This window comes from Elephantulus edwardii, unplaced genomic scaffold (genome assembly GCF_000299155.1).
Source record: "Elephantulus edwardii isolate Elephantulus edwardi_28Jun2011 unplaced genomic scaffold, EleEdw1.0 scaffold00150, whole genome shotgun sequence".
In the NCBI taxonomy this organism is placed as follows: domain Eukaryota; kingdom Metazoa; phylum Chordata; class Mammalia; order Macroscelidea; family Macroscelididae; genus Elephantulus; species Elephantulus edwardii.
In genome coordinates this window covers 7,649,225-7,672,212 of record NW_006399900.1, presented here as the reverse complement: position 1 = coordinate 7,672,212, position 22,988 = coordinate 7,649,225, and positions in this window count along the sequence as shown.

Below are 22,988 nucleotides of genomic sequence, written 5' to 3'. Positions count from 1 at the left end.
AAGCTCAAGGAACTGAAGAACAAATTCAAACCTCGAGTTGCTATAATCAAGGATGCTTTCGGCAGAATGTTAAATGATCCCGGAAGTATTAAAAGAAGATGGAAGGAATATACTGAGTCACTGTATCGAAAGGAATTGGAAGACATCAAGTTAGCTGTTGAAAATCATGTTGTATCACATACTTTGGTAAATATCCTTCATAATTATTTGTAATTTCGAGTTTTCTTGAAAATTCCTAAACTTCTTAGAGTTTCTTCAAACCTGTTATGTACCAGGCAGGCCTTGAACATGGACAATATCGTATTGACCTCTGTCCAGGTCCACACCCAGTTGGAATAGGAAGACAAGTTAAGGAGAGAAGACACTCAAAGGAGTGGTTGAAGAAGTAAATCTCTGCAACTTCCATCATAATAATGTTCTGACAAGGGGTTGGGGAAGCACGGACCTGGGATAGTAACATCTCTTTAGTCCAATGAGTTTCTTGGGCTGTGGAAAACTGTTGCAGAATGTTGGGGAGAAAGAGAGGCCCTCTGGATAAGTGCAAGCCTCGCAAAGGCCTTTAATACTGGGTAGAGAAAGCTTCCCTGTGTTTGGCTGTACCTGCTTGAGAAAGCTCGCCACCTGGGAAGACGGCTGCCATGTCTGTTGAGGTGGGAGTGGTCCACAAGAGGCTGAGGTTCTCCTAATCAATCCGCATGTCCTACATCTGTAAGCCCACCCTATCCTGTCTTCCTGTTTACCTATTATAAGTGCGCTGCAGTCTCTAATAAAATTGAGCTGGATTGACTCTCTGATCCTCTCCCGGAGTGATGTATCTCCATCAGGGTGTCACTGTTAAGTTGCCAGGGAACTGACAGCGACAGAGAAATATATGACTATATGACTTGGTTAAAACCAGAGTGAATCTTTCTAAACATTGGAGCTTCTCTCATATACGTCTAAGGTTAATATATAGGAACCAAATTAACTCTATCTATGGGAAGAAATTGTGGAAAAGCTCAATATGATCAGTAAAATTCTATTTGCTTGCATGCAATTTTAAATTGAAGCTGAAGAAAATAAGTCTGTAAGAGCCAAAATATTGCTGCTGTTGTTGTTAGGTGTTGAGTATGACCCATAATGACCCTATGAACAAGAGAGATCTGAACCTTGTCCTATCCTGTGCCATCCTCACACTTCCTGACATTAAAGCCCATTGCAGTAGTCATTGTGTCAATCCACCTGGTAGATGGTCTTCCTTTCCTTTGTAAACCTTTTGCACCTTTCCAAGCATTGTGTTCTTCTCCAAGGAATAGCCCTCCAAGCAACATGCCCAAAGTATGTTATGTGAATCCTCATCATTTCTGCTGCAAAAAGTGCTCTGGCTACACTCTTTCCAAGACATATTTGTTTGTTCTTTTGTCCATACATGGAATGTTCAGTCCTCTTCTCTGACATCATAGCTCAAAGGCAAGTATTCTTTTGTCATCCTTGTTCACTCTCCAACTCACAAATAATAAAAAAGAAGACCATGGTCTGAATCAGATGTACCTTAGTCCTCAACCTGACATCATTACTCCTCAATAATTTGGAGAGGTCCCTAATTGAAGACTTTCCCAGTACAATATGTCTCCTTATTTCCTGACTGCTGATACCAAGGATGTTAATTGTGGATCCAAGCAAGATGAAGTTGTTGACAGTTTCAATCTTTTCTCCATCTAGTCCAGTCGTAAGAATCTTTGTTTTCATTTTTTGAGATGCAATACATATTGAAGGTTGTATTCTTTGATCTTCTGCAATAAGTACTTCAAGTTCTCCTCACTTTCAGCAAACAAGGTTGTATCATCAGCATAACACAGGTTATTTATGAGTCTCCCCCCAATCCTGATGTCACACACCTCCTCATAAAGTTCAACTTCTCAAATTATTTGCTCAGCTTATAATTAAATAGTTATGGAGAGAGAATACAATCCTGACACACTCCCTTCCTCCTTTCAAACCAAGTAGTGTTCCCTTGCTCTGTTTCTACAACAGCCTCCTGTTCTAGGAATAAGTTTTGCATGAACACAGTTAGGCGCTGTGAGATTCCTATTTTTCTCAATATTAGTCATAACTTGTTTTGCTGCTCTTGTTGTTGTATTCTGTTGAGTCAGAACTGACCTACGGCTGACTCTTCAGTGGATTTTCAGAGGCAGTTAATTGCATGGGAGGATATTGCCCATCCTTCTTCCATGGAGCAGCTGGTGACATCAAACCATGTGCCTTCAGTATTGCAGTCATAATTTGTTATGATCCACACTGTCAAATGCCTTTGCATAGTCAATAAAGCATGAATAGGTATTCTACTGGTATTTTTTTACTTTCAGCCAGAATCCATCTGACATCAGCAATGATATCATTGGTGCCATAGCCTCGAATTTCTGGCAGTTCCCTATCCATGTGCTGTTCTAGCCATTTTTTAATGATATTAAGCAGTATTTTACTTGCATGTGATAATAGTATTGTTCAATAGTTTCCACATTCTGTTGGATCACCCTTATTGTAATACAATAAGAACGTTTGACTCCTAAAAGTAAAAATATAACCCTGAGTATATTTTCTTTGAATTTAGAGACCATATCAATATAGATTTTATGTGTTGAACACTAATGATCCAAGACCAGAGAATTTGTAGGATCAAATCAAGGACACGATACATAACGAAAGTGTGATGTCATTAAAAAGACAAGAACGAAAACATCAAAATGATTACCAGAAGAGACTCTGAAACTTGCTCCAGAATATGAGAAGCAAAAGCAAAGATTATCGCTTTTGCTATAAAGAAAAAATGATGAAGAAGGCTGAACAAGATTTTAAGAGGCAGCTCAAGGAAACAAACCACAATATTATCGAGAAAAACCATGGTTTGCATTTCTGAAACTTAGAAAATTGAAGGAAAAATTCAAGCCTCAGGCTTTAAGACTGAAGACATCTACGAGCAAAATATGGAATGATGTAGCATACATCAAAGAAGATAGAAGGAATAGAATGGGTCACTATACCAAAAAAATGTATTAGTTGTGTAGTTGATACTGAAATATATCAGAAGATAGTATATGATCTAGAAGTAGTGACATCAAAGGAGACATCTAGACTGCATTGAAAGCATTGAGGAAGAATAAATTTCCATAAACTGATGGACTACTAATTGAGGTGTTTCAATAACAGATACAACCTTTGGTGTGAACCATCTTCTGTGCCAAGAAATTTTGGAAATTGGATACATCTGCTGTTCAAAGGACCTCTTCAACGTCTTAAAGATCAATTATGTCAGTTTAAAAACTAAGGTGTACCTGATTCGAGCTATAATCTTTCCATTCACCTGCTATGCATCTGAGAGCTGGACATTTACTAAAGATGACAGAAGAATTAATGCATTCAAATTGTGATGTTGGAGAAGAATACTGAATATCCATGATCTTCCAAAAGAGCAAACACATATGTTTTGGAGAAAAGACAGTGAGAGTGGTCCTTAGAGGTAATGATGGCGAAGCTTTGTCTCACATATTTTGGACATGTTGTTAGGAGAGGCTCTTTCTTAGAGAGGCACATCATTCTTGAAATGTGGAATTACAGTGAAAGAGAGGAAGACTTTCAATGGGATGAATTGATGCGTGTTTGTGACAATGAACTCAAGTGTGTAGGAGATGATAAGGATGGTGCAGGAAAGGACAGAGTTCAGCTTGGTTGTCCCTATAGTTGCTGTTTATACTTGGCTAAATGGAACTCAACAACAACAACAAATGAAAACCAAATTACTTGTAAAATAATTTCATTTGCATATGAACATTTGTTGGACAATGAATAAGGAAGACCAAAGAATTGATGCTTTGAATTATAATATTAGTGAAGACTATAAAATATATTATCGACTACCAAAAGAACAAAGAAATCTGTCTTGGGATAAGTGCAGCCAGGATGCTTCTGAGGCGAAAGAATGGTGAGACTTCACCTCATACTCTTTAGGATGTTATCAGGAATGGCCTATGCCTAGAGGACAGTGTGCTTGGAAAAGTGAAGGTTCAGTGAAAGGGAAATTTTCAATGAGATGATTTAATACAGTAACCACAACAGTGAGATTAAGCACAGCAGAAATTGCTTGAATGGAGCAGAATTGGACAGTGTTTCATTCTGTCATAAATGTGGTTGCTTTTAGTCAGAGTGACTTGATGGCACCTGGCAACAAGGTTAAAGTAGGAAGCCTTGGGTAGTGTAAATGTCTAACTTGTTTGGCTATTCATGAAACTGTTGTTAGTCTTTTAAGTTGTGATTTAAACTATGACATTTTTAATATTGTTTTCAGATTTTCTAGACATGTGTCTGATTTTGCTGTGCAACAAGCCACTCTAACATTAGTGGTTTACACTGTCAGTTGACTGGATTGTTCTTCTGTATTGGGTCTGCATATTTGAGCTTTGCTGGACTCTGTTTTACATCTGTGGGTATAGTGGCTCCTCTGACAGCTAGTGCATCTAGGATGATCTCACTCACATGTCTAATGGCATAAAGGCTATTGGCTAGGATATCTTGACTTTTCTATGTCACTTTTTATATTTCATCTAATGAGCTAGGTCTTCTTTACATGAAAATGCCTGGGATCAAGCATAGGTAGTGAAGATAAGCGTCACTACACATGTTTCAAGGTTCATCTACATCTTATTTACTAATGACTCATTCTTTCAAGTATGTCACATAAGCAACTCAGATTGAAGCAGTTGAAGATATTATTCAACCTCCTGAGAAAATTTAAAATTTTGATGATAATTTTCAATCAATCATTATTTTTTCCTTTCTTTTATTGGGAAAATCATATTGGGGGTACAAGGAGGTGAGGGTTGGGGGCAGAAGGGCCAGGATGGGTCAGGATGCAGTTACAGAGCTGCACAGTTTGGTCGGTGGGGGGAGCAGGTTAAGAAAATGATGAGTTTCCAGTGGGGACCCGATGCTACAGAGGAATGACAAGCCTTTTCCAATGGTAATTAAACCAACCATCTTATTGATTTGGGAATTGGATGCCGACTCTCTGGCTTCTTCATGCTGAACAGGGGTGTAGATGTAAAGGGGGGAAGGGAGGACGCTTTATCTCCTTACTGGTGGTCTTGGGTTAAAGCTGCTTGCCTTCTTGCTCTGTTAGAAGATATTTTCCTGTCATTTGCTCCCCTCTGGACTGCAAAGTGTTTTCCCAGGTCGGCCCAGTGGGGATGGCTGGTTGAACCCAGGGGCTCCATCCTCCTTTGCTTCCTTAGCTGTCAGTTGTACATCCTTTTTGTCACTGGCACTGGGTTCAGGGTCAATTCTAGAGTAAAACTCAGTGCTAAGGTTACCTATAGGAAAGGGAGCAAACCTAGCGACAACAAACTTGTGAATTGCAAATAGAAGGCCTTTGAGGGTGTTGCTTTCAGGTTTCTGTGGGGGAGGGTGGCAGAAGGTGGCCTAGGTAACATTCTCTGGATACCCTAGGCATTCTTTTTTTTTCCCCTTTCCCCACCCAGGTGTCAGATGGCACAATCTGGGGACTGAGGAGTTCACCCTGAGGGCTGCGACTGCTCACCCCGAACCGGGGGCTGAGGGCAGCCCACCCCGAGCAGGGCAACACTCCCCAGGAGCTGGCTGGTATACTCCCCCTCCAATTGCCCCTACCCCAGTCTGGTCCCCTCGCCTGACTGAGGACTCTATGGTCAGGGATAGTGTTTCCAATTCCAACACTGCCATTTTTACCGCCCCCCCCCATAAGCGGTCATACTATAATTTGAAGTATGTGTCACTGTGTCACTGCCCTCCCCCTTTATATATGATAAAGGGAACCTGAGAATTGTGAACAGACTCCCCCCAGGTCTAACCATCTTTTGGCAGAAGCATTCAACAGAACAAAATATGTGGTGCATTTAGGGTGTCAGTCTTCTTGTCCATGCTGCCACTGTTAAGGTCATCAGACTCACAGTGACTTTCAGCAATCCATTGTATAAGTAATTGCTTTCTTTGGCCTGTCCAAGGAAACCAAGCCTGCAGATGGTGGGCATGCATCCCATCCCCCACCTCCTACGCAGGCGGCCAGTGCGGCATGCGCCCCCCACCCAGCCACACAGGTGCTTGGCGGGTGCGAAGCCCCTCTTGTGCGGGCTGCTGGTGGGCACCCCCCTTTCCCCACTGCCGCCATCCTGGCTCCAAGAATTCTCTCCAGAACAAGTCCATCTTGTGGCAGTGTGGTGGCTTCACTGTACCAGTCTTGAGGAGGACCGGTGCCCAGCATCCATCCTGGGTGAGGGAATCCATTGGTTCTGGCTGTGGAAGCCTCATGGAGCTGCAGTGGCTGTGCGGCATGGCGCGGGCTCTGTGGGAGGGGGTTGGGAGCCATAAGACTCACCCATTCCTCCTTGAATTCCTGTTGTTGAGCTTCGATCTTCACTGAGGGCCAGTCATCAACTGTTTAAGTGTTCAATTATCAATAAGCTGAAGTCTGTAGAAGGCCATAATGGCCCTGCTTTAAGTGGTTCGCTGCTCCTGCAGCTCACCACGCTGTCTCTGCCATCCCCCGCCACCATCTTGGATCTTTTCAACCATTCTTTTTGGGTAATCTCCAATTTATTCAGCAGGATGACTCTTTAGAAAGATATTTCCTCCTTGACTTTGACACCAATTGGTACATTTAACAACCAAATAATAGAATTAATTTTGGCTTCAGCTAATTTAATATAGTGAAAGGAAATGAGTGTGTCCAGAAATGCCTGAGACTGAAGCTGAGTAGAAATGGATGTCCAATAGAATGTAGAAATCTAGTTGAGAAAGTTAACTAGACAAAATGGTTACAAGTATGTTACTCAGGGATTCCTTTTGAATGGATATTATTTGCTAAAAGAATGATTATGCTCTTTGCTACATTTTTTCCTTACCTTGTGGACTAAGGAATTAATGCAATAAAGGTAGTTTCTCTACCAAAGAACAACCAATCTATAGCTGAGCAGGGACCTAGTACATTACCAGGAGTTCTAAACTAACAAGGCTAACTAGGGTTTATTAAAAGGATGAGTTGGCTGAATCCCTTGTGGATTGTACTGTTTCTCACAGATTAAGAATAATTGCTCTAGAGGTAAGAGGTCTAAGGTTCTAACTAAGCAGGACATGAGGAAAATGACACAGTCTCTAGGCGCACCCACCAAGTAGAGTCGGGGCTCATCTCCTGTTAGCATACACTGCAGATTTTTTTTTCTTTTTTTTAATTCCCCTTCCTTCAGATTCCAACCTTTATCTCATAAGACAGTTTGGGAGTTCATACCAAGAAGTTGTTCTGTGTAAGTGAATCAAAAGAGATTATCTTTAGGTTTTGTAGTTTACCAGAAAATAGAGATACACTAGTTGTCTTTGAGGGAGCTTTGGAATTAACAAGTTAGTAAGTTGCACTGCTAAGCCAAAGGTACACAGTTTGAATACACTATTGGCTTCATAAGTGAAAGATGGCTAAACCTGCTGGAGGGTCAATTATTAATTGGCTCCCACTAAAAGGTATATATAAACAGTTGCCCTTGAATGGATTTCCAATCTATTCTTTGGAAGATATATTCTGAGTTTATTTGCTTTTATTACCCAGTAACTATCACTCTTGGCCTCTTAGGTCAAATCATGCAGAAGTGATCAATAGCTCTCTATGTAAAGCATTTAGAGGTTTGTGTTTAATTTAGTCTAATAATTTGTTGTGAGGCATTGGGAAGCTAGCTGAAGGAGACACAATTTAGTTTCCTAATAATTACAATTGGAAGCATCATGATAGAGGTGAAGAGATTGAGATTGTTACCAATTTCAGCTTGCTTGGCTCCACAACAACACTCTTGGTACCAGCAGCCAGGAAATTAAAAAGACAAATTGCATAAGGAAAGTCTGTTGTCAGGAACCTCTCCAGAGTGCTAAAGAGCAATGATGTCCATCTGAAGACTAAGGTACACCTGATCCAGGCCATAGTCTTTGCAATTGCTTGCTATGTGTCAGAAAGCTGAACAATGACTAGGGATTATAGGAAGAGAATTGATGTCTTTGAACTGTGGTGCTGAAAAGAGTATTGAATATACCATGCACTGTCAGGAGAACAAACAGGTTCATCCTAGAGAGGGGTGAAACCAGGCTGCTTCTTGGAGGCAAGGAATCTGAAGCTTCTGACATACATTGGGTATGTTCCAAGAAGGGACCAGTCCTTTGAGAGGGACGTCTTGCCTGGGAGGGTGGAGGGACAGTGCAAGAGAGGAAGACCTGGGATGAGATGGGTTACTGGGGTAATGGAGGTAGCTGGTCAGAGATAGTGAGGTTGGCACAGGATAGAACAGGGTTTAGAACTGTTGTACATAGTGACTCAATGACACATAACAACAACAATCATTACAATGGATATAATGATAATTATTTTTTTGTTATCTGGAAAGACTAATAACAAAACTTGGGTGGTGTTTGCTGCATAAGTCTTTGATAAATGAGACTATTTGTATTTGATAAATGAGATAAATATATTATATTTTTACATTATTTTTCTATGATTTAATCCTTTTGGCTCCTTCTGATTTGAGATTTTAGTTAGTTACATAAAAAAGTGTGTTGTTTTTGTTGTTATTGTGTACCATAGAGTCAGAATTGACCCATAGCTGACTGTCCGATGGGTTTTCAGAAGCAGTTAATCACATGGGAAGAGATTGCCCATCCTTCTCCCATGGAGCAGCTGGTGGCCTTGAACGGCATGCTTTTGGGATCATAGTGCAGCTTCTTGCCACTAGGCCACCAGAGATGGATCTAAAATATCTTGCTGGTTAAGCTATTATGTATATTACATACATATTGCGATTAAATAATTATTTTTAATTCAATTCCACATTTTAAAACTGGAATAATGTCCAATTGCATAGCTATAGATTTAAGTTACTGAACTGCAGATCTAATTCAATTAAGACAATAAAGCAACCGCATATATCTATTGCTTCAGTAGAACAATAGGAATATTAGGAAATCTGGGAAACATTTGGATTCTTGTATTAGAAAATATCAGAGGTTCAGATAAATTCGTTTAAGCTCAACCCACTATTGACAATTTGCATTTTTATCTCAACTATGAGGCCATCGTCTTTGCAATTACTTGCTATGCATCTGAAAGCTGGACAATGACTAGGGATGATAAAAGCAGAATTGATGCCTTCAAGTTGTGATGTTGGAGAAGAGTATTGGACTGCTAGGAGAACAAACAAGTTCATCTTGGAGAGGGTGAAGCCAGGCTGCTCCTTGGAGCGAAGGATTCTGAAGCTTCGTCTGACATATTTTGGACATGTTGCAAGGTGAGATAATTCCTTGGAGAAGGACATCATGCTTGGAAGGGTGAAGGGACAGCGCAGGAAAGGAAGACCCTCTATGAGGTGGACTGATTGAGTGACTGGGGTAATGCGGATAGGTGTGTCAGATACAATAAAATTGGCACAGGATAGAGCAGGGTGTAGGGCTGTTGTGCATAGGGTCACTTTGAGTCGCAGGAGACTCTACAGCACATAACAACAACAACAACATGATGAATCACAGACTACATTCTAAAAGGATCCTCCCCTAGAATCACTTGAATCTTATTAAAATATAGATTCTAAATTAGTACAGACAAGATTGTTTCGGAAAGGGTGGAGGGACAGAACAGGAGAGGGAGGTAACTGGGATAATAGAGGTGGTATGTCAGATGCAGTGAGATTAACTCAGAATAGGACAGGGTTCAGAGCTATTGTGCATAGGGTCACTATGAATCGCAGTCCACTCGACAACATATAACAACAATAAAAAGAGTTGTGGTTATTGTTATGTGCCATTGATATTGTTCATTTCCATTATATCATTGCTGTTTAGCACTCTATACAGATAATTTTTAATATGAAAATTTTTATTATATACAGGTTTACTTACAAAGTTCATATACATTGTTTTCACACCAGATCTTTCCCCTTTCCTTTACCCATCCCTCCTTCCACTCATCAAATTATGCAACCCTATGATTAATGCCACCACCAATCATCACCCCTATGTTCCCCCTCCCTGCCTTGTATCCTTGTACACATTCTGCAATAATGGTCTTATATAGTATTTGTCATTAGGAGGCTGAGTTAGTTCACTTAGCGTAATGCTTTCCAATCCCTCCCAAGTTAGGTAGTGATTTACAAAATTATTGCTCCTGTGTGTTGCATGGTATTCCATTGCGTGAATGTACCAAGTCTCTGTTTTTCAGAAATGTTTTACTTATTCTGGGTCTCTTTGTTCTACAAATATGCTTGATAATTTTCTTTTCAATTTCTTTGAAAAATGAATTTGTTATCTGCTTTGGGATTGTGTTGAACTTGCAGATTTATTTTGGCAGGAATGTCATTCACAATATTGAGTCTTCCTATCTATGAACAGGGCCCCCTTTTCCATTTGTTTAGATCTTTAATTGTGTCTCACAAAAATGTTTTGTAGGGTTTAGGGGTGTGTGTATGTGTGTGTGTGTGTGTGTGTGTGTATGAGTCTTTTGTATCTCTAGTTAGGTTCACTCCCAAGTATCTCAATTTGTGTTTGGCTATTGTAAATGGTATTCCTTTATTGGTTTCCTTCTGAGTTGTCTTTGTTGATGTAGAGGGTTCACATTGATTTTTGAATACTGATCTTTCATCCGGAGACTCTACTAATTTGGTCTATTAGCTCTGTTTTTTTTGTTGAGTCCTTGGGTTTTCTGTGTACACTATCATATCATCTGCATATATAGAGAGATTAACCATCTCTTTGCTGGTCTGGAAACCTTTTATTTCCTTCTCTTGTCATATTGTCCTAGCAAGTACTTCCAATAAAATACTGAATAGAAGTGGTGACAGTGGACATCCTTGTCTGGTCCCTGTTCACAAAGAAAATGCTTTTATTCTTTCTCTACTGATAATGATATTGGTTCTTGGTTTTGCATATATACTTTGTAATATGTTGAAGAAATTTCCTTCTGATTTTTCTGAGTGTCTTAATCAGAAAGGGGTGTTGAGTTTGGTCAAATTCCTTCTGTGCATCAATTGATAAGATCAAATGGTTCTTATTATTTGCTTTGTTAATATAACTTACATTGATTGTTTTTACTTGTATACATGTTTTGAATTCCACTTGGTCATGAGGAAATTTTTTTATGTGCTTTTGGATTCTATTGGCTAGGATTTTGTTAGGAATTTTTGCATCAAAGTTCATGAGAGATATTGGCCTGTAGTTTTCTTTTTCTGGTGATATCTTTGCCTAGTTTTAGTATTAGGGTTATGCTTACTTCATAAAATGTTTCTGAGAGTGTTCCTTCTTTTTCTAGTTTTTGAAATAATTTAAGTAGGATTGGTGATAAATCTCTGAATGTTTAGTAGAATTCAGCTGTGAAGCCACATGGCCCAGGACTGTTTCTGTGAGGGAGTCTTTTTGTTACCTGCTCAATTTCTCCTTTTGTGATGGGTCTGTTCAAGTGTTCTGCATCTGACCATGACAATCTGAGTAGGGCATGAGTTTCAAGGAATTTATGCATTTCCTCTAACTTTTCAAATTTATCAGAGTAAGTTGTTGTCATGTGCTGCCAATTTGCTTGTGATCATAATGATCCTATGGACTGCAGCTCTGAAGCCTACACTGTCTGGAGCCAGTCTCCCTAATTCTGATACACCAATCCCTACTTCCCCAGTCACAGTATCAGTCCATCTCACCCAGAGTCTTCCTTTTCTGCATCGTGCTCTACCCTGCGAGATGATGTCCTTCTCTAAGGATAAGTTCCTCCTGACCACGTGCCCAAAGTATGTGAGACAGAGCTTCAAAATCCTAGGCTCCAAGGAGAAACTTGGTTTCGCCCTCTCCAAGACAGATCTATTTGTTTTCTTGGTGGTCCACAGTAGGTCCAAGACTCGTTTTCAGCACCACAACTTGAAGGCATTGTTTCTTCTTCTGTCATCATTAGTCATTGTCCAGGTCTCTGATGCACAGCAAGTAATTTCAAAGACCATGACCTGGATTAGACGCACCTTATCTCTAGACTGAGATCATCGTGTTTCAGAGTAAATCAGAGGATAGCTTTTCATAATATTCTGATACTTTTGATTTCATTTCCTCTGGTTCTCTTTTGATGTCATCTCTATCATTCCTTAATTGAGTTGTTTCCTCTCCTTTTATTCTTTTGTCATGTTTGCCAATGGTTTATCAATTTTTAATTTTTTCCTCCATTTTATACTGATTTATTTACCAAGTTTAATACATTGTTTTTCACATTTGATCTTTCCCATTTCCTTCACACCCACCTATCACATTGTGTGACCCTATGATTAGCCTCCCCCTCACCCCGCCCTGCCCATCTTCACCCTTCTGCTCCCACCCTCCTCTGTCCCCCTTGGATCTCACACTTATTCTACAATAATGGTCTTACACAGTATTTGTCTTTATGAGACTGAGTTAGTTCACCTAGCATAATGCTCTCCAGTCCCTTATAAATTAGGTAGTAATATACATAATCATTTCTCCTGCATGCTGCCTAATATTCCATCATGTGAATGTACCATAGTTTCTCAATTCATTCAATTGTGGTTGAATATTTGGTCTATTTTCATGTTTTTGCAATGGTGAATAATGTTACTATGAACATTGGTGTACAAGTCCTTGTTTGTGCCTCTGTTTTCTTTCTTTTGGGGTATATTCCAAGCAGTGGAACAGCTGGATCATATGGAATTTCTATGTTCAGCTTTTTGAGGAAGTGTCAAACTTCATTCCAGAATGTACCATTTTATAATCTTACCAACAATGTATAACTTTACTACCTTTCCACAGCCTCTCCACCACTTATTACTTGTTGGCCTGTTAAACTTTTGTCACTCTACTGGAGTGATATGGTATCTCATTTTGGTTTTGATTTGCATCTCTCTTATTGTTAGTGATTTTGAACATTTTTTCATGTATCTGTTGGTCATACAAATATCTTCCTCTGTGAAAATTCTTTCCATGTCTTTTCCTCATTTTGTAATTGTGTTATCAGTCTTTTTTTTGTGGAGGCCATGTAGTATTCTGTAAACTTTTGATGAGGCTCTTGTCTGAATTAGGATTGCCAAATATTTTTCTCAGTCAAAAAGGTTTTCTTTTTACTCTGTTGAAAATGTTAGATGCACAGGCTGCTATGAGTCACCTATGACTTGACAGCACTTAACAACAACAGTCATCAATTTTATCCTCTTCAAATTGTGCACTCCTGGTTGTATTTGGCAATATCTTTATACCATAGGCTAGGCTGTTTAAGCTTGATCCCTGTTTGTCTTTGGTGAACTTTATGGTTTTGGGCTTTACTCCCAGGTCTCTGATCCACCTTGATTCTATTCTTGATCTTGTTTAAGCTTTCTGCAGTTAGCAGTTCAGTTTTGCCATCACCATTTGTTGAAGAGGTTGTCATTTCCCTATTTGATAGATTTTATTTCCTTGTCAAATATCTGTTGACCATAGATAACTGGGTTTATTTCTGGTTCTCAGTTCTGTTCCATCTGTCTATGTGCCTGTCATTACACTAGCACCATGATGTTTTGGTTATTACTGCTGTGTATTAGCTTTTATGTTCAGGAAGTGCTATGCTTCCAACTTCATTTTTCTTTCTCCAAATAGTTTTTTTTTTTATTCTGGATCTCTTTCTTCAACTAAACTTGACAATCTCCCTTTCAATATTCTTGAAAAATGAATTTGGCATGTGGTGTTGGGATTGCTTTAAATATGTAGCTTGCATTTGGTAGGATTGTAATTTTCAAAATTGTAAGTGAGTCTTCCTATTCATTAACAGGGCACATCCCCCCCCCCCAATTCTTTAGGTCTTTTATTGTGTCTTACAGAAATGTTCTGTAGTTTTCTTTGTATAGGTCTTTTGTATCTCTAGTTAGGTTCATCCCCAAGTATCTCAGTTTGTGGTTGGCTGAACTACCAGAAATACAAGCTGGGATTAGAAGAGGATGTGGCACTACAGACATTATTGCCAATGTCAGAGGGATCTTGGCAGAAAGCAAAGAGTACCAGAAGAACGTCTATCAGTGTTTCATTAATTATGCAAAGGCAGTTGATTGTGCTGAACAAAGTAAATTGTGGCTGATCTTGAGGAAAATGGGAATCCCAGAATACTTGATAGTGTTTATGTAAAACCTATACTTGGACCAGGAAGCAGTCCTCAGAATAGTCCTCAGAAACACTGCATGGTTCAAAATCAAGTCTCCATACCTTTTCAATCTATATGCAAAATGGATCATTTGGTAAGTAAGGCTTTATGAGGGGGATTGTGGCATCAAGATTGGAGGAAGACTCATCAATAGCCTACAATATGCAGATGACACAACTTTGCTTGCTGAAACTGAAAAAGACCTGAAGCATTTGCTGCAGATGGTAATGGACTTCAACAGTAGTCTTCAATATGAATTGAAGTTTAGCATAGAAGACAAAGATTCTCACCATTGGTCCAATTGGCAGGACCATGATAGATGGAGAAGAGATTGAGATTGTTAACAATTACAGCTTGCTTGGCTCCACAATCAACACTCTTAACAGCAGTCAGGAAATCAAAAGATAAATTGCTTTGGAAAATCTGCTGTCAGGGAACATTCCAGAGTGCTATAAAGCAATGGTGTCATTCTAGAGACTAAGGTGCACCTAATCCAGGCCATGGTCTTTGCAATTATTTGTTATGCATCAGAGAGCTGGACTATGACTAAGGATGCCAGAAGAATAATTCATGGCTTTGAGTTGTGGTACAGAAGAGTCTTGAACATTCCATTGACTACCAAGAAAACATAAAGTTCTATCTTGGAGTGGCTGAAACCAAGTTTCTCTTTGGAGGCTAGAATTTTGAAGCTCCATCTCACATACTTTGGGCACGTGGCCATCAGAGACCAATCCTCAGAGAAGGACATCATGCTTGGAAGGGTGGAGTTCAGGAGAGAAAGACCCTGAATGAGATGGATTGATGCAGTGACTGGGGCAATAGTGGTTGTTGTATTGGAATTAGTGAGACTGGCTCAAAACAGGGAGGGATTCAGAGCTGTTGTACACAGTGTCGCTAGTTATTGTACACAGGGTTGCTATGGGTTGCAGATGACTAGATGGCATTTAATAACAATAACAGCAAAATATAAATTGTATGTTTGGATGTTATTATATTTTGGAGGAACATTCTTCTAAGTGGTATAGCACTGGTCTGTCAATTTGCTCTACAGAGGTAATCTGCGATTGCTGTGATACTGATTCCTGTACCACTGGTGTGTCAAATGCCATAATGGCTACCTAAGGTGGGCAGTGTTTGGTGGAGCTCCCAGATTAAGACAGGTTTGCAAGCAGGAGTGGCATCCACTTCCTAAGCAACATGCCTCTGAAAACTCTAAGAACTTACATAAATGATGTTAGTTATAGAACAGGGTTCAGGTCTTTTGCTCATAAGGTCATGAGTTGTACTTGACTCGATGGCAATCAACAACAACATTGTAAAAGGTATTCCTTTCTTGGTTTCCGTCTCTGAGTTCTCTTTGTTACTATAGAGGAATCACACTGATTTTTGGATATTGAACTTATATATCTTGCCATTCTACAAAATTGATCTACTAGCTCTAACAGTTTTTCTGTTGAGTCTTTGGGGTTTTCTGTGTATACTATCATACCATTTGCATATAGAGACATTTTAACCATTTCTTTGCCAATCTGTATGCCTTTTATTTCTTTTTTTTTTGGTCTTATTGCCTTAGCAAACACTTTCAATACAATATTGAATAGAAGTGGTGACAGAGGGCATCCTTGCCTTGTGCCTGTTCACAAAGAAAATACTTTAAATCTTTCTCTATTGAGAATGATATTGATTCTTGGTTGGTTTGCCAATTTTATTGACCCTTCCAAAAAAATCAGTTCTTGGTCTTATTGATGATTTCAATTGTTTTTCTGTTTTCTATCTCATAGATTTCAGCTCTTGTTCTTATAATTTTCTTTCTTCTGGAGGCTGTGGGGTTAGATTATTGTTCTTTTTCTATTTGATCAAGGTGTTGAATTAGATTATTAAGTTTGCTTCTTTCTTCTTCTTCTTTTTTTATATGATTGCCTATTGCTATGAACTGCCCCTGAGGTCTGCCTTAGCTGCACCCCAGAGGTTTTGGTATGTTTTATTTTCATTATCATTTGTTTCGAGGAACTTTTTTTATTTCATTTCTTTTTTAATATCTTCTATAACTCAATCTTGTTCTAGCAGGGTTTTGTTTAGCTTCCACGTTGGTGGCTTTATAAGTTTATCCTCTTGTGGTTAATTACTAGTTTTATGGCATTGTGGTTTGAGAAGATATTTTGTATTATTTTAATGTTTTGTGAATTTTTTTGTCTTAATAACGGTAATAATTTTATTAGAGACATATTTTTATCACACATTTAATTAGATATACTAAAATATACAAAATTCTAAAAATGATGAATGGGTCATCTAAAGAGAAATCATGAGAGATAATGAGATAATTAGTATTCAACATCTTTTTTAACTTAGTTTTCATATCTATCGGCTCTTTTTCAATGTTTTTGAGTTTGTTGAGGCTTGCTTTGCCTAATATGTGATTGTTTCTGGAGAATGTACCATTTGCACTTGGAAGAAGGTGATTTGAGTTTTAATTGGGTGCACCAATATTCTTGGAATATATCCACATGATTGAATTGGCTGATTGTTGGTTAGTTCTTCTGCATCTTTGCTAAGTTTCTTTTGAAATAACCTATCCTTTGGTGAAAGTGGTGTGTTAAAGTCTCCTACCACTATTGTGGTACTGTCTATTTCTTTCTTCAATTCTGTTAACAGTTGTTTTATGTATTTAGCAGGTCTATATTTGGTCTGTATTTTTTTTTTAAACAAGTCATTCGAATTGTGGAAGCGCCAGTTCTTATGCACCACGGAAGAAGGCTCTGGCCTCTTGGTTGGTGGTGGGAATGGGTTGGGAACCTCTCTTTGGGGCCAATAGAGACTGGGGCTGGAGGTGAGGGTTTCTTATTTTAAAACAAGTCATTCAAATTTTAGAAGGGCCAGTTATCATGTGCCATGGAAGGTGGCTCTGGCCTTTTGGTAGGTGGAAAGAGTGGGCTTGCCATCTCTCCTTGGGGCCAGTGGAGACTGAGGTGGAAGCTGAAGCTTGGGTTTTTTTTTTTATGTTGTTTTTGGTTTTTAAACAAGTCATTCAAATTGTGGAAGGGCCAGTTCTCATTCATCATGGAAGACAGCTCTGGCCTCATGGTCAGTGGTGAGAGTGGGCTGGGAGCCTCACCTTGGAGCCAGTGAGAGACTAGGACAGGAGCTGAGGGTTTTGGTTTGGTTTTTTTTTTTTTTTTTAAAAAGTCATTTCGGCCCTTGGGCCTGTGGTCCCTGAACCTGATTTAATTGTATTTTAAATGAACATTTCCTTGTGGTACAGCTCTTTCCTGTTATTTCACTGTGCTTAAGTAACTTAGGATTCCTGTGATACTAAATGGCATGCCAGTGGTGCATCAGTTGCCATAATGGTTACACATGGTTGACAATGTCTGGTAGAGCTCACAGATTAAGGCAGGCTTGGAAGCAGGAGTGGCATCCACTTCCTAAACATGCCTATGGAAATTCTATGAACTTAGAGAGAGGACAATTTTTATAGAACACGGTTAGGGTCTTTTATTTATTCAGTGACACTAAATGACAACAACAGCAGCATGTAAAGCCTGGCTGTTGTCTCCATTTTAGAGTTAGGTGAAGTGGTGGACTCTGTACAATGACGCTTTTGTTTTGCTTGAGGATCTGTGTGGATTGTGGTGTGCATATGTGTGTGTGTGGTTTTTTCTATTATTTTTCTCTATTTGCTCTACTGAAATAACACAGAGTTGCTGCAATGATGAAATTCTGGGCTGTAGCTGTGTCGAACATCACAGTTGGCTATCCATCATGGGCAGTTTTTGTTGGATCTCCCAGATTGATTCAGGTTTGGAAGCAGGACTGGCATCCACTTCCTAAACTACATGTCTATGGAAAGTATAAAAACTGGAGAAATGATAGTAATAGAAAGGCTTAAGGCTTTTTTTTTCCATTTTCTGTTTATATATGTATTCTTCCCTCATGTGTACTCAGTCTATATTGTCGACAAATCATCAAAGAAGTAAGACTCTATGAAGAAACATGTGGCATCAGAATGAGAGGAGATTGAAGAAACAGCGAAATGCTCCCAGATGGGCGCTTTTGGGTGATGAGAGCCAATGAGAATGCATGATTATGGAGGAATTTGGAATGAAGGCTCTCATGGGGTTTGAACCATGCTCTGGTTCTTAAATTTGGTAGGGCCTGAGTGCCACAGGCCTAAGGGCCTGTTTTTAATTATGTTTGCTCAAACAGTCTTCTAGGTCATATAGCTCTGGTCTGTCCACTTGTTGTACAGAGATAACTCATGGTTGCTGTGTTGCTGAACACTGAGACACTGATGTGTCTAATATAATAGTGATCACCCATGGTGGACAGTGTTTGGTGGAGCTCCCCTATTAAAACAAGCTTGGAAGCAGAAGTGGCATCAACTTCCAAAACAGCTTGCCTTCAGAAACTCTATGAACCTGGAGTAAGGATGAAAGTTATACAAGTGCTCAGGTCTTTCATTCATAGGGTTGCTATGAGTCACATAAGACTTCATGGCACTTAACAACAACAACAACAACATATTTTGGTGCATAGATGTTGGTCAATGTTATGTGTTCTTGATCTACTGTGTCTTTGATCATTATATATGTTGCCCTTCCTTATCTTTTATGGTGGTTTTCATTCTGTAGTGCATTTTATCAGAGATTAGAATTGCCACTCATGCTTTTTAGTGGATGCCATTTGCTTGGTATATTTTTATCCAGCCTTTGATTTTGAGTCTACCTTTCTCTTGAATTCTTAGATATGTCTCTTGTAGACAACATATTGATGGAGCTTGGTTTTTTTTAATCCATTCTGCTACTCTTTTTCTCTTGAGTGGTGCATTTAGTCTATTCCGTTAAGTGTGATGATTGGCAGTCCAGGTTTTATGGTTGCCATTTAAGTGTGTTTTTGTTGTTGTTGTTTCTTATTACTGTGGTCCATCTACCTTCCTTTGGTGTCTTTATGTGAAGGACTTCCCTTAAAAGTTCTTGTAAAAAAAAGTTTTAAAAAAGTTCTTGTAGATTTAGTCTTGTTTTAACAAATTCTTTAAGTTCTTTCTTTTCTGCAAAGGTTGTGATTTCTCCTTCATATTTGATGGAGAGCTTTTCTGGGAAGAGGATCCTCATTTGGCAATTGTTCTCTTCCAACTTTTTGCATAAGCCATCCCATGGTTCTTGCTTGCGTGTTTTATGCTGAAAAATCAGAAGTTAATCTAATTGCTTTTCCTTTGTAGGTTACACTTTGTTTTTCTTGTATTGCTTTTAGTATTTCATCCCTCTCTCTCTCTTTTTTTTTCACACACTCTCTCTCAGCCAGTTTTGCCTTTCTAGACAACCAAGCCTAAGAAAACATCCAAGTAAAGTTTCTATTTTTTTTTTTTTTTTTTTTAGAAGTTGAGAATGATATGTCCTGATGTTTATCTTTTTGGTCTTGTCCATTTGGTGTTTGCTGAGCTTCCTGAATGCGGATTTCCTTGTTCTTCAAAATACCTCAGAAATTTTCTTCTAGTACCTCTTCCACAATTTTCTTAGTGATTTCCTTGTCTTGTCATAATCTGGAATTCCAGTCTTAAATGTATCATTCTTTTTGATGTCATCCCACAAGATTTTAATGTTTTCTTCATTTTTTTAATGTCTTGTCTCTGATTTTCTTCTAGTATGTTTCTTGTCTTCCAGTTCACTGACTCTTTACTCCATCTCTTCTGTTCTACTTTGTCTTTGAAGCATGTTGGACATTTCTGCTATTTCAGCCTTAACATTCTGTATTTCATTTTCAACCCTTTCTTTTATTTCTAGAACTATGTTGGCAGTACCTTCAATCTTGTGATGATTTTTTAAGTTCTTGTTCCTCTTTATCTGTTGTTGTTATGTGCTGTCGAGTCACTTGTGGCTCATAGCGACCCTATGTATAACAGCCCTAAACCCTGCTCTATCTTGTGCCAATCACACTGCCTCCGACTCACCCACCCCAATTACCCCAGTCACTGAATCAATCCACTTCATAGAGGGTCTTCCTCTCCTTCATTGTCCCTCCACCCTCCCAAGCATGATGTCTCTCCCCAAGCACTGGTCCCTCCTTACAACATGTCCAAAGTATGTCAGATGAAGCCTCAGAATCCTTGCCTCCAAGGAGCAGCCCTGTTTAACCCTCTCCCAGATGAATCTGTTTGTTTTCTTAGCAGTCCATGGTACACTTAATACACTTGTCCAGCACCACAACCCAAAGGCATCAATTCTCCTTCTATCCGCCCTAGTCATTGTCCAACTCTCTGATGCATAACTTTACTCCTCTTTATCTATAGTTTCAATTCTTTCTTTTTTTTTTTTTGCATTCTTTCTGTATTTGTGCATGTTCCTTCTCATCAATATATTTCTTCTGGCTTTGTTTCTTTGGAGTGTTTGCTTTCTTAATGGATTCCATTGTTTCTTTGTCATATGCACCTTCTTCCATAGTTGTTCAAATAACTCTTCATCAATATATTTTTTCTGGTTCTCTAACTTTATTTGTGGCTTCCATTGTTTCTTTCATCATTTGTACTTTCATTAGTAGCTGTTTGAATGTCTCCATATCAACACTTATCATCTGCCTTCTTGACTCTGGGGTATTGATAAGGTCTCTATTATTCTCTGATGTTTTTGGAGAAGCTTAATTTTTTTCCCCATAGTATTTGAAATGGTGTGCTGACCTTATGTGAATTTTTCTTGCTAAGTGTTTGGTCGTTTTTATTGCGTCTATGAAAATTGTTGTTTGTTCTTATCTTTATAATGTTACTGATTAGTTAAAATGTCCAGTCTATGGGGTGAGCTACTTACTCTACTGAGCACCCTTTCTGGGAAAATTTTCCTTTCCTAAAGTTCTTGTGGTTCTTTCTGTTCTGTGCTGCAGCCCTGTGAGAATATCACCTTGATGTAGTCCCCTGACATAAACTGCATAGGCCTCCATTATGTATGAAGTAGCTGAGTGGTGTGAATCCAGGTATTCTATTCAAGCAGATACTCACCCACTTTTTCTTCTGGAGCTTAATGTCTTCCTTTGTCTCTGAAATGGCATGAGATTAGGGATCAGGACTGACAGCTCAAATAGCTTATGTGCAGGGGGACTCAAGTCAGCCCTCACTCTCACAGAGAGCTACGAATTTCCAATTCTTTCTTTTGCTTGTAGTTCTGTATACTAAAGTTTCTTGTCCTGTTTGGCCACTTGGTGTGGCCTTGCACCTGAGGAGCCAAATATCCCCAGATGGAGGGACCTATATACCCAGGGACACCTCAGTCCTGCCTCCCCACAAGCAATGAGCCTCTTCTCCCTTCATCTTTTCTCCTACAGTTTAGTGTCTTCCTTTGTTTCTGGTGTAGTGGGAGAGCAGGACTGCCAGCTCAAGTAGCTTGTATGTAGAGGGTCTCAAATCAGCCCTTTTCCGCAGAGAGCTAAGAAAATTCTTTTGCTGCTTAAAGTTCTGTATACTAAAGTCTCTTGTCCTGGGGAGGTAAGGACCTTTGGATGGAGGAATTTATAATCCCAGGGACACCTCTGTTCTATTTCTCCACAAGCAATAGAGAGTGCTCACTCTCTGCAGAAAGCCTCAACTACCCTCAACTTTTTCTCCTGCAGCTTAGTGTCCTCTTTTGTCTATGATCTCTGCAGAGATCCTTGACAGCAGATTTTTCCAATGCAACTTGCCTTTGATTTCATAATCACTGGTGCCAAGACTGTTGATTGTGGATTCAGGCAAGATGAAATAATCAAGCTCAATTCTTTCTCTATCTATCATGATACTGCTTATTTTCCTAGTGGTGAGGATCTTTGTTTTCTTGATGTTGAGATGAAACACATATTGAAGGCGTCAATCTTTTACGTGCAGCAAATGTTTTAAGTCTTTTTCAGTTTTGGCAAGAAAAATTTTGTCATCTGAATAATGCAGGTTGTTGATGAGTTTTCCTCCAATCCTGACACCACGTTCTTCTGCATAAAGTCCAGCTTCCTGAATGATCTGTGTAACATATAGATTGAAAAGGTATGGAAAAAGGATACATCCCTGACATTTTTCTTTCTTTATTTTAAACAATACACTATTCCCTTGTTCTGTTTGGACAACAGCTTTGAGGTCTAAGAATAAGTTTTGCATAAACACAATCAGGTAATCTGGGTTTCCTGTTCTTCTCAATGTTAGCCACAACTTGTTGTGATTCACAAAGTCAAATACCTTTGCATACTCGATAAAACACGAATAGATATCCTTCTCATACTCTCTACTTTCAGTCATGATCCATCTGACATCAGTAATGATAGCACTACAGCCTCTTCTAAATTCATCTTGTATTTCTGGAAGTTCTCTGTCAATGTTTTGTCATTTTTGGGTAATCTTCAGCAACATTTTGCTTGCATGTAATATTAGTGATATTATTTGATAATTTGCACATTCTATAGGATCACCTTTTATTGAAATGAGAATAAATATGGATTTCTTCTAGTTAGTTGGCCAGTTAGCTGTCCTCCATATTTCTTGGCATAATCTTGTGACCACATCCAGGACTGAATCTGTTTGTTGATATATCACAATTGGCATTCCATTAATTTCTAGGGCCTTATTTTTTGCCAATTCTTTCAGAGCAGCTTGAATTTCCTCCTTTTTATTATTGGTTCTTGATCATATACTACTTCCTGAAAAGTTTCTGTGTCAGCCAGTTCCATTTGGTACAATGACTCTTTGTATTCCTTCCATCTCCTTTTGATGTTTCCTTGATCATTCAATATATTGTCCACAGCATTATTTTTTTTAATTAATTAATTAATTAATTTTTCATTTCAATGAACATCTACAGAG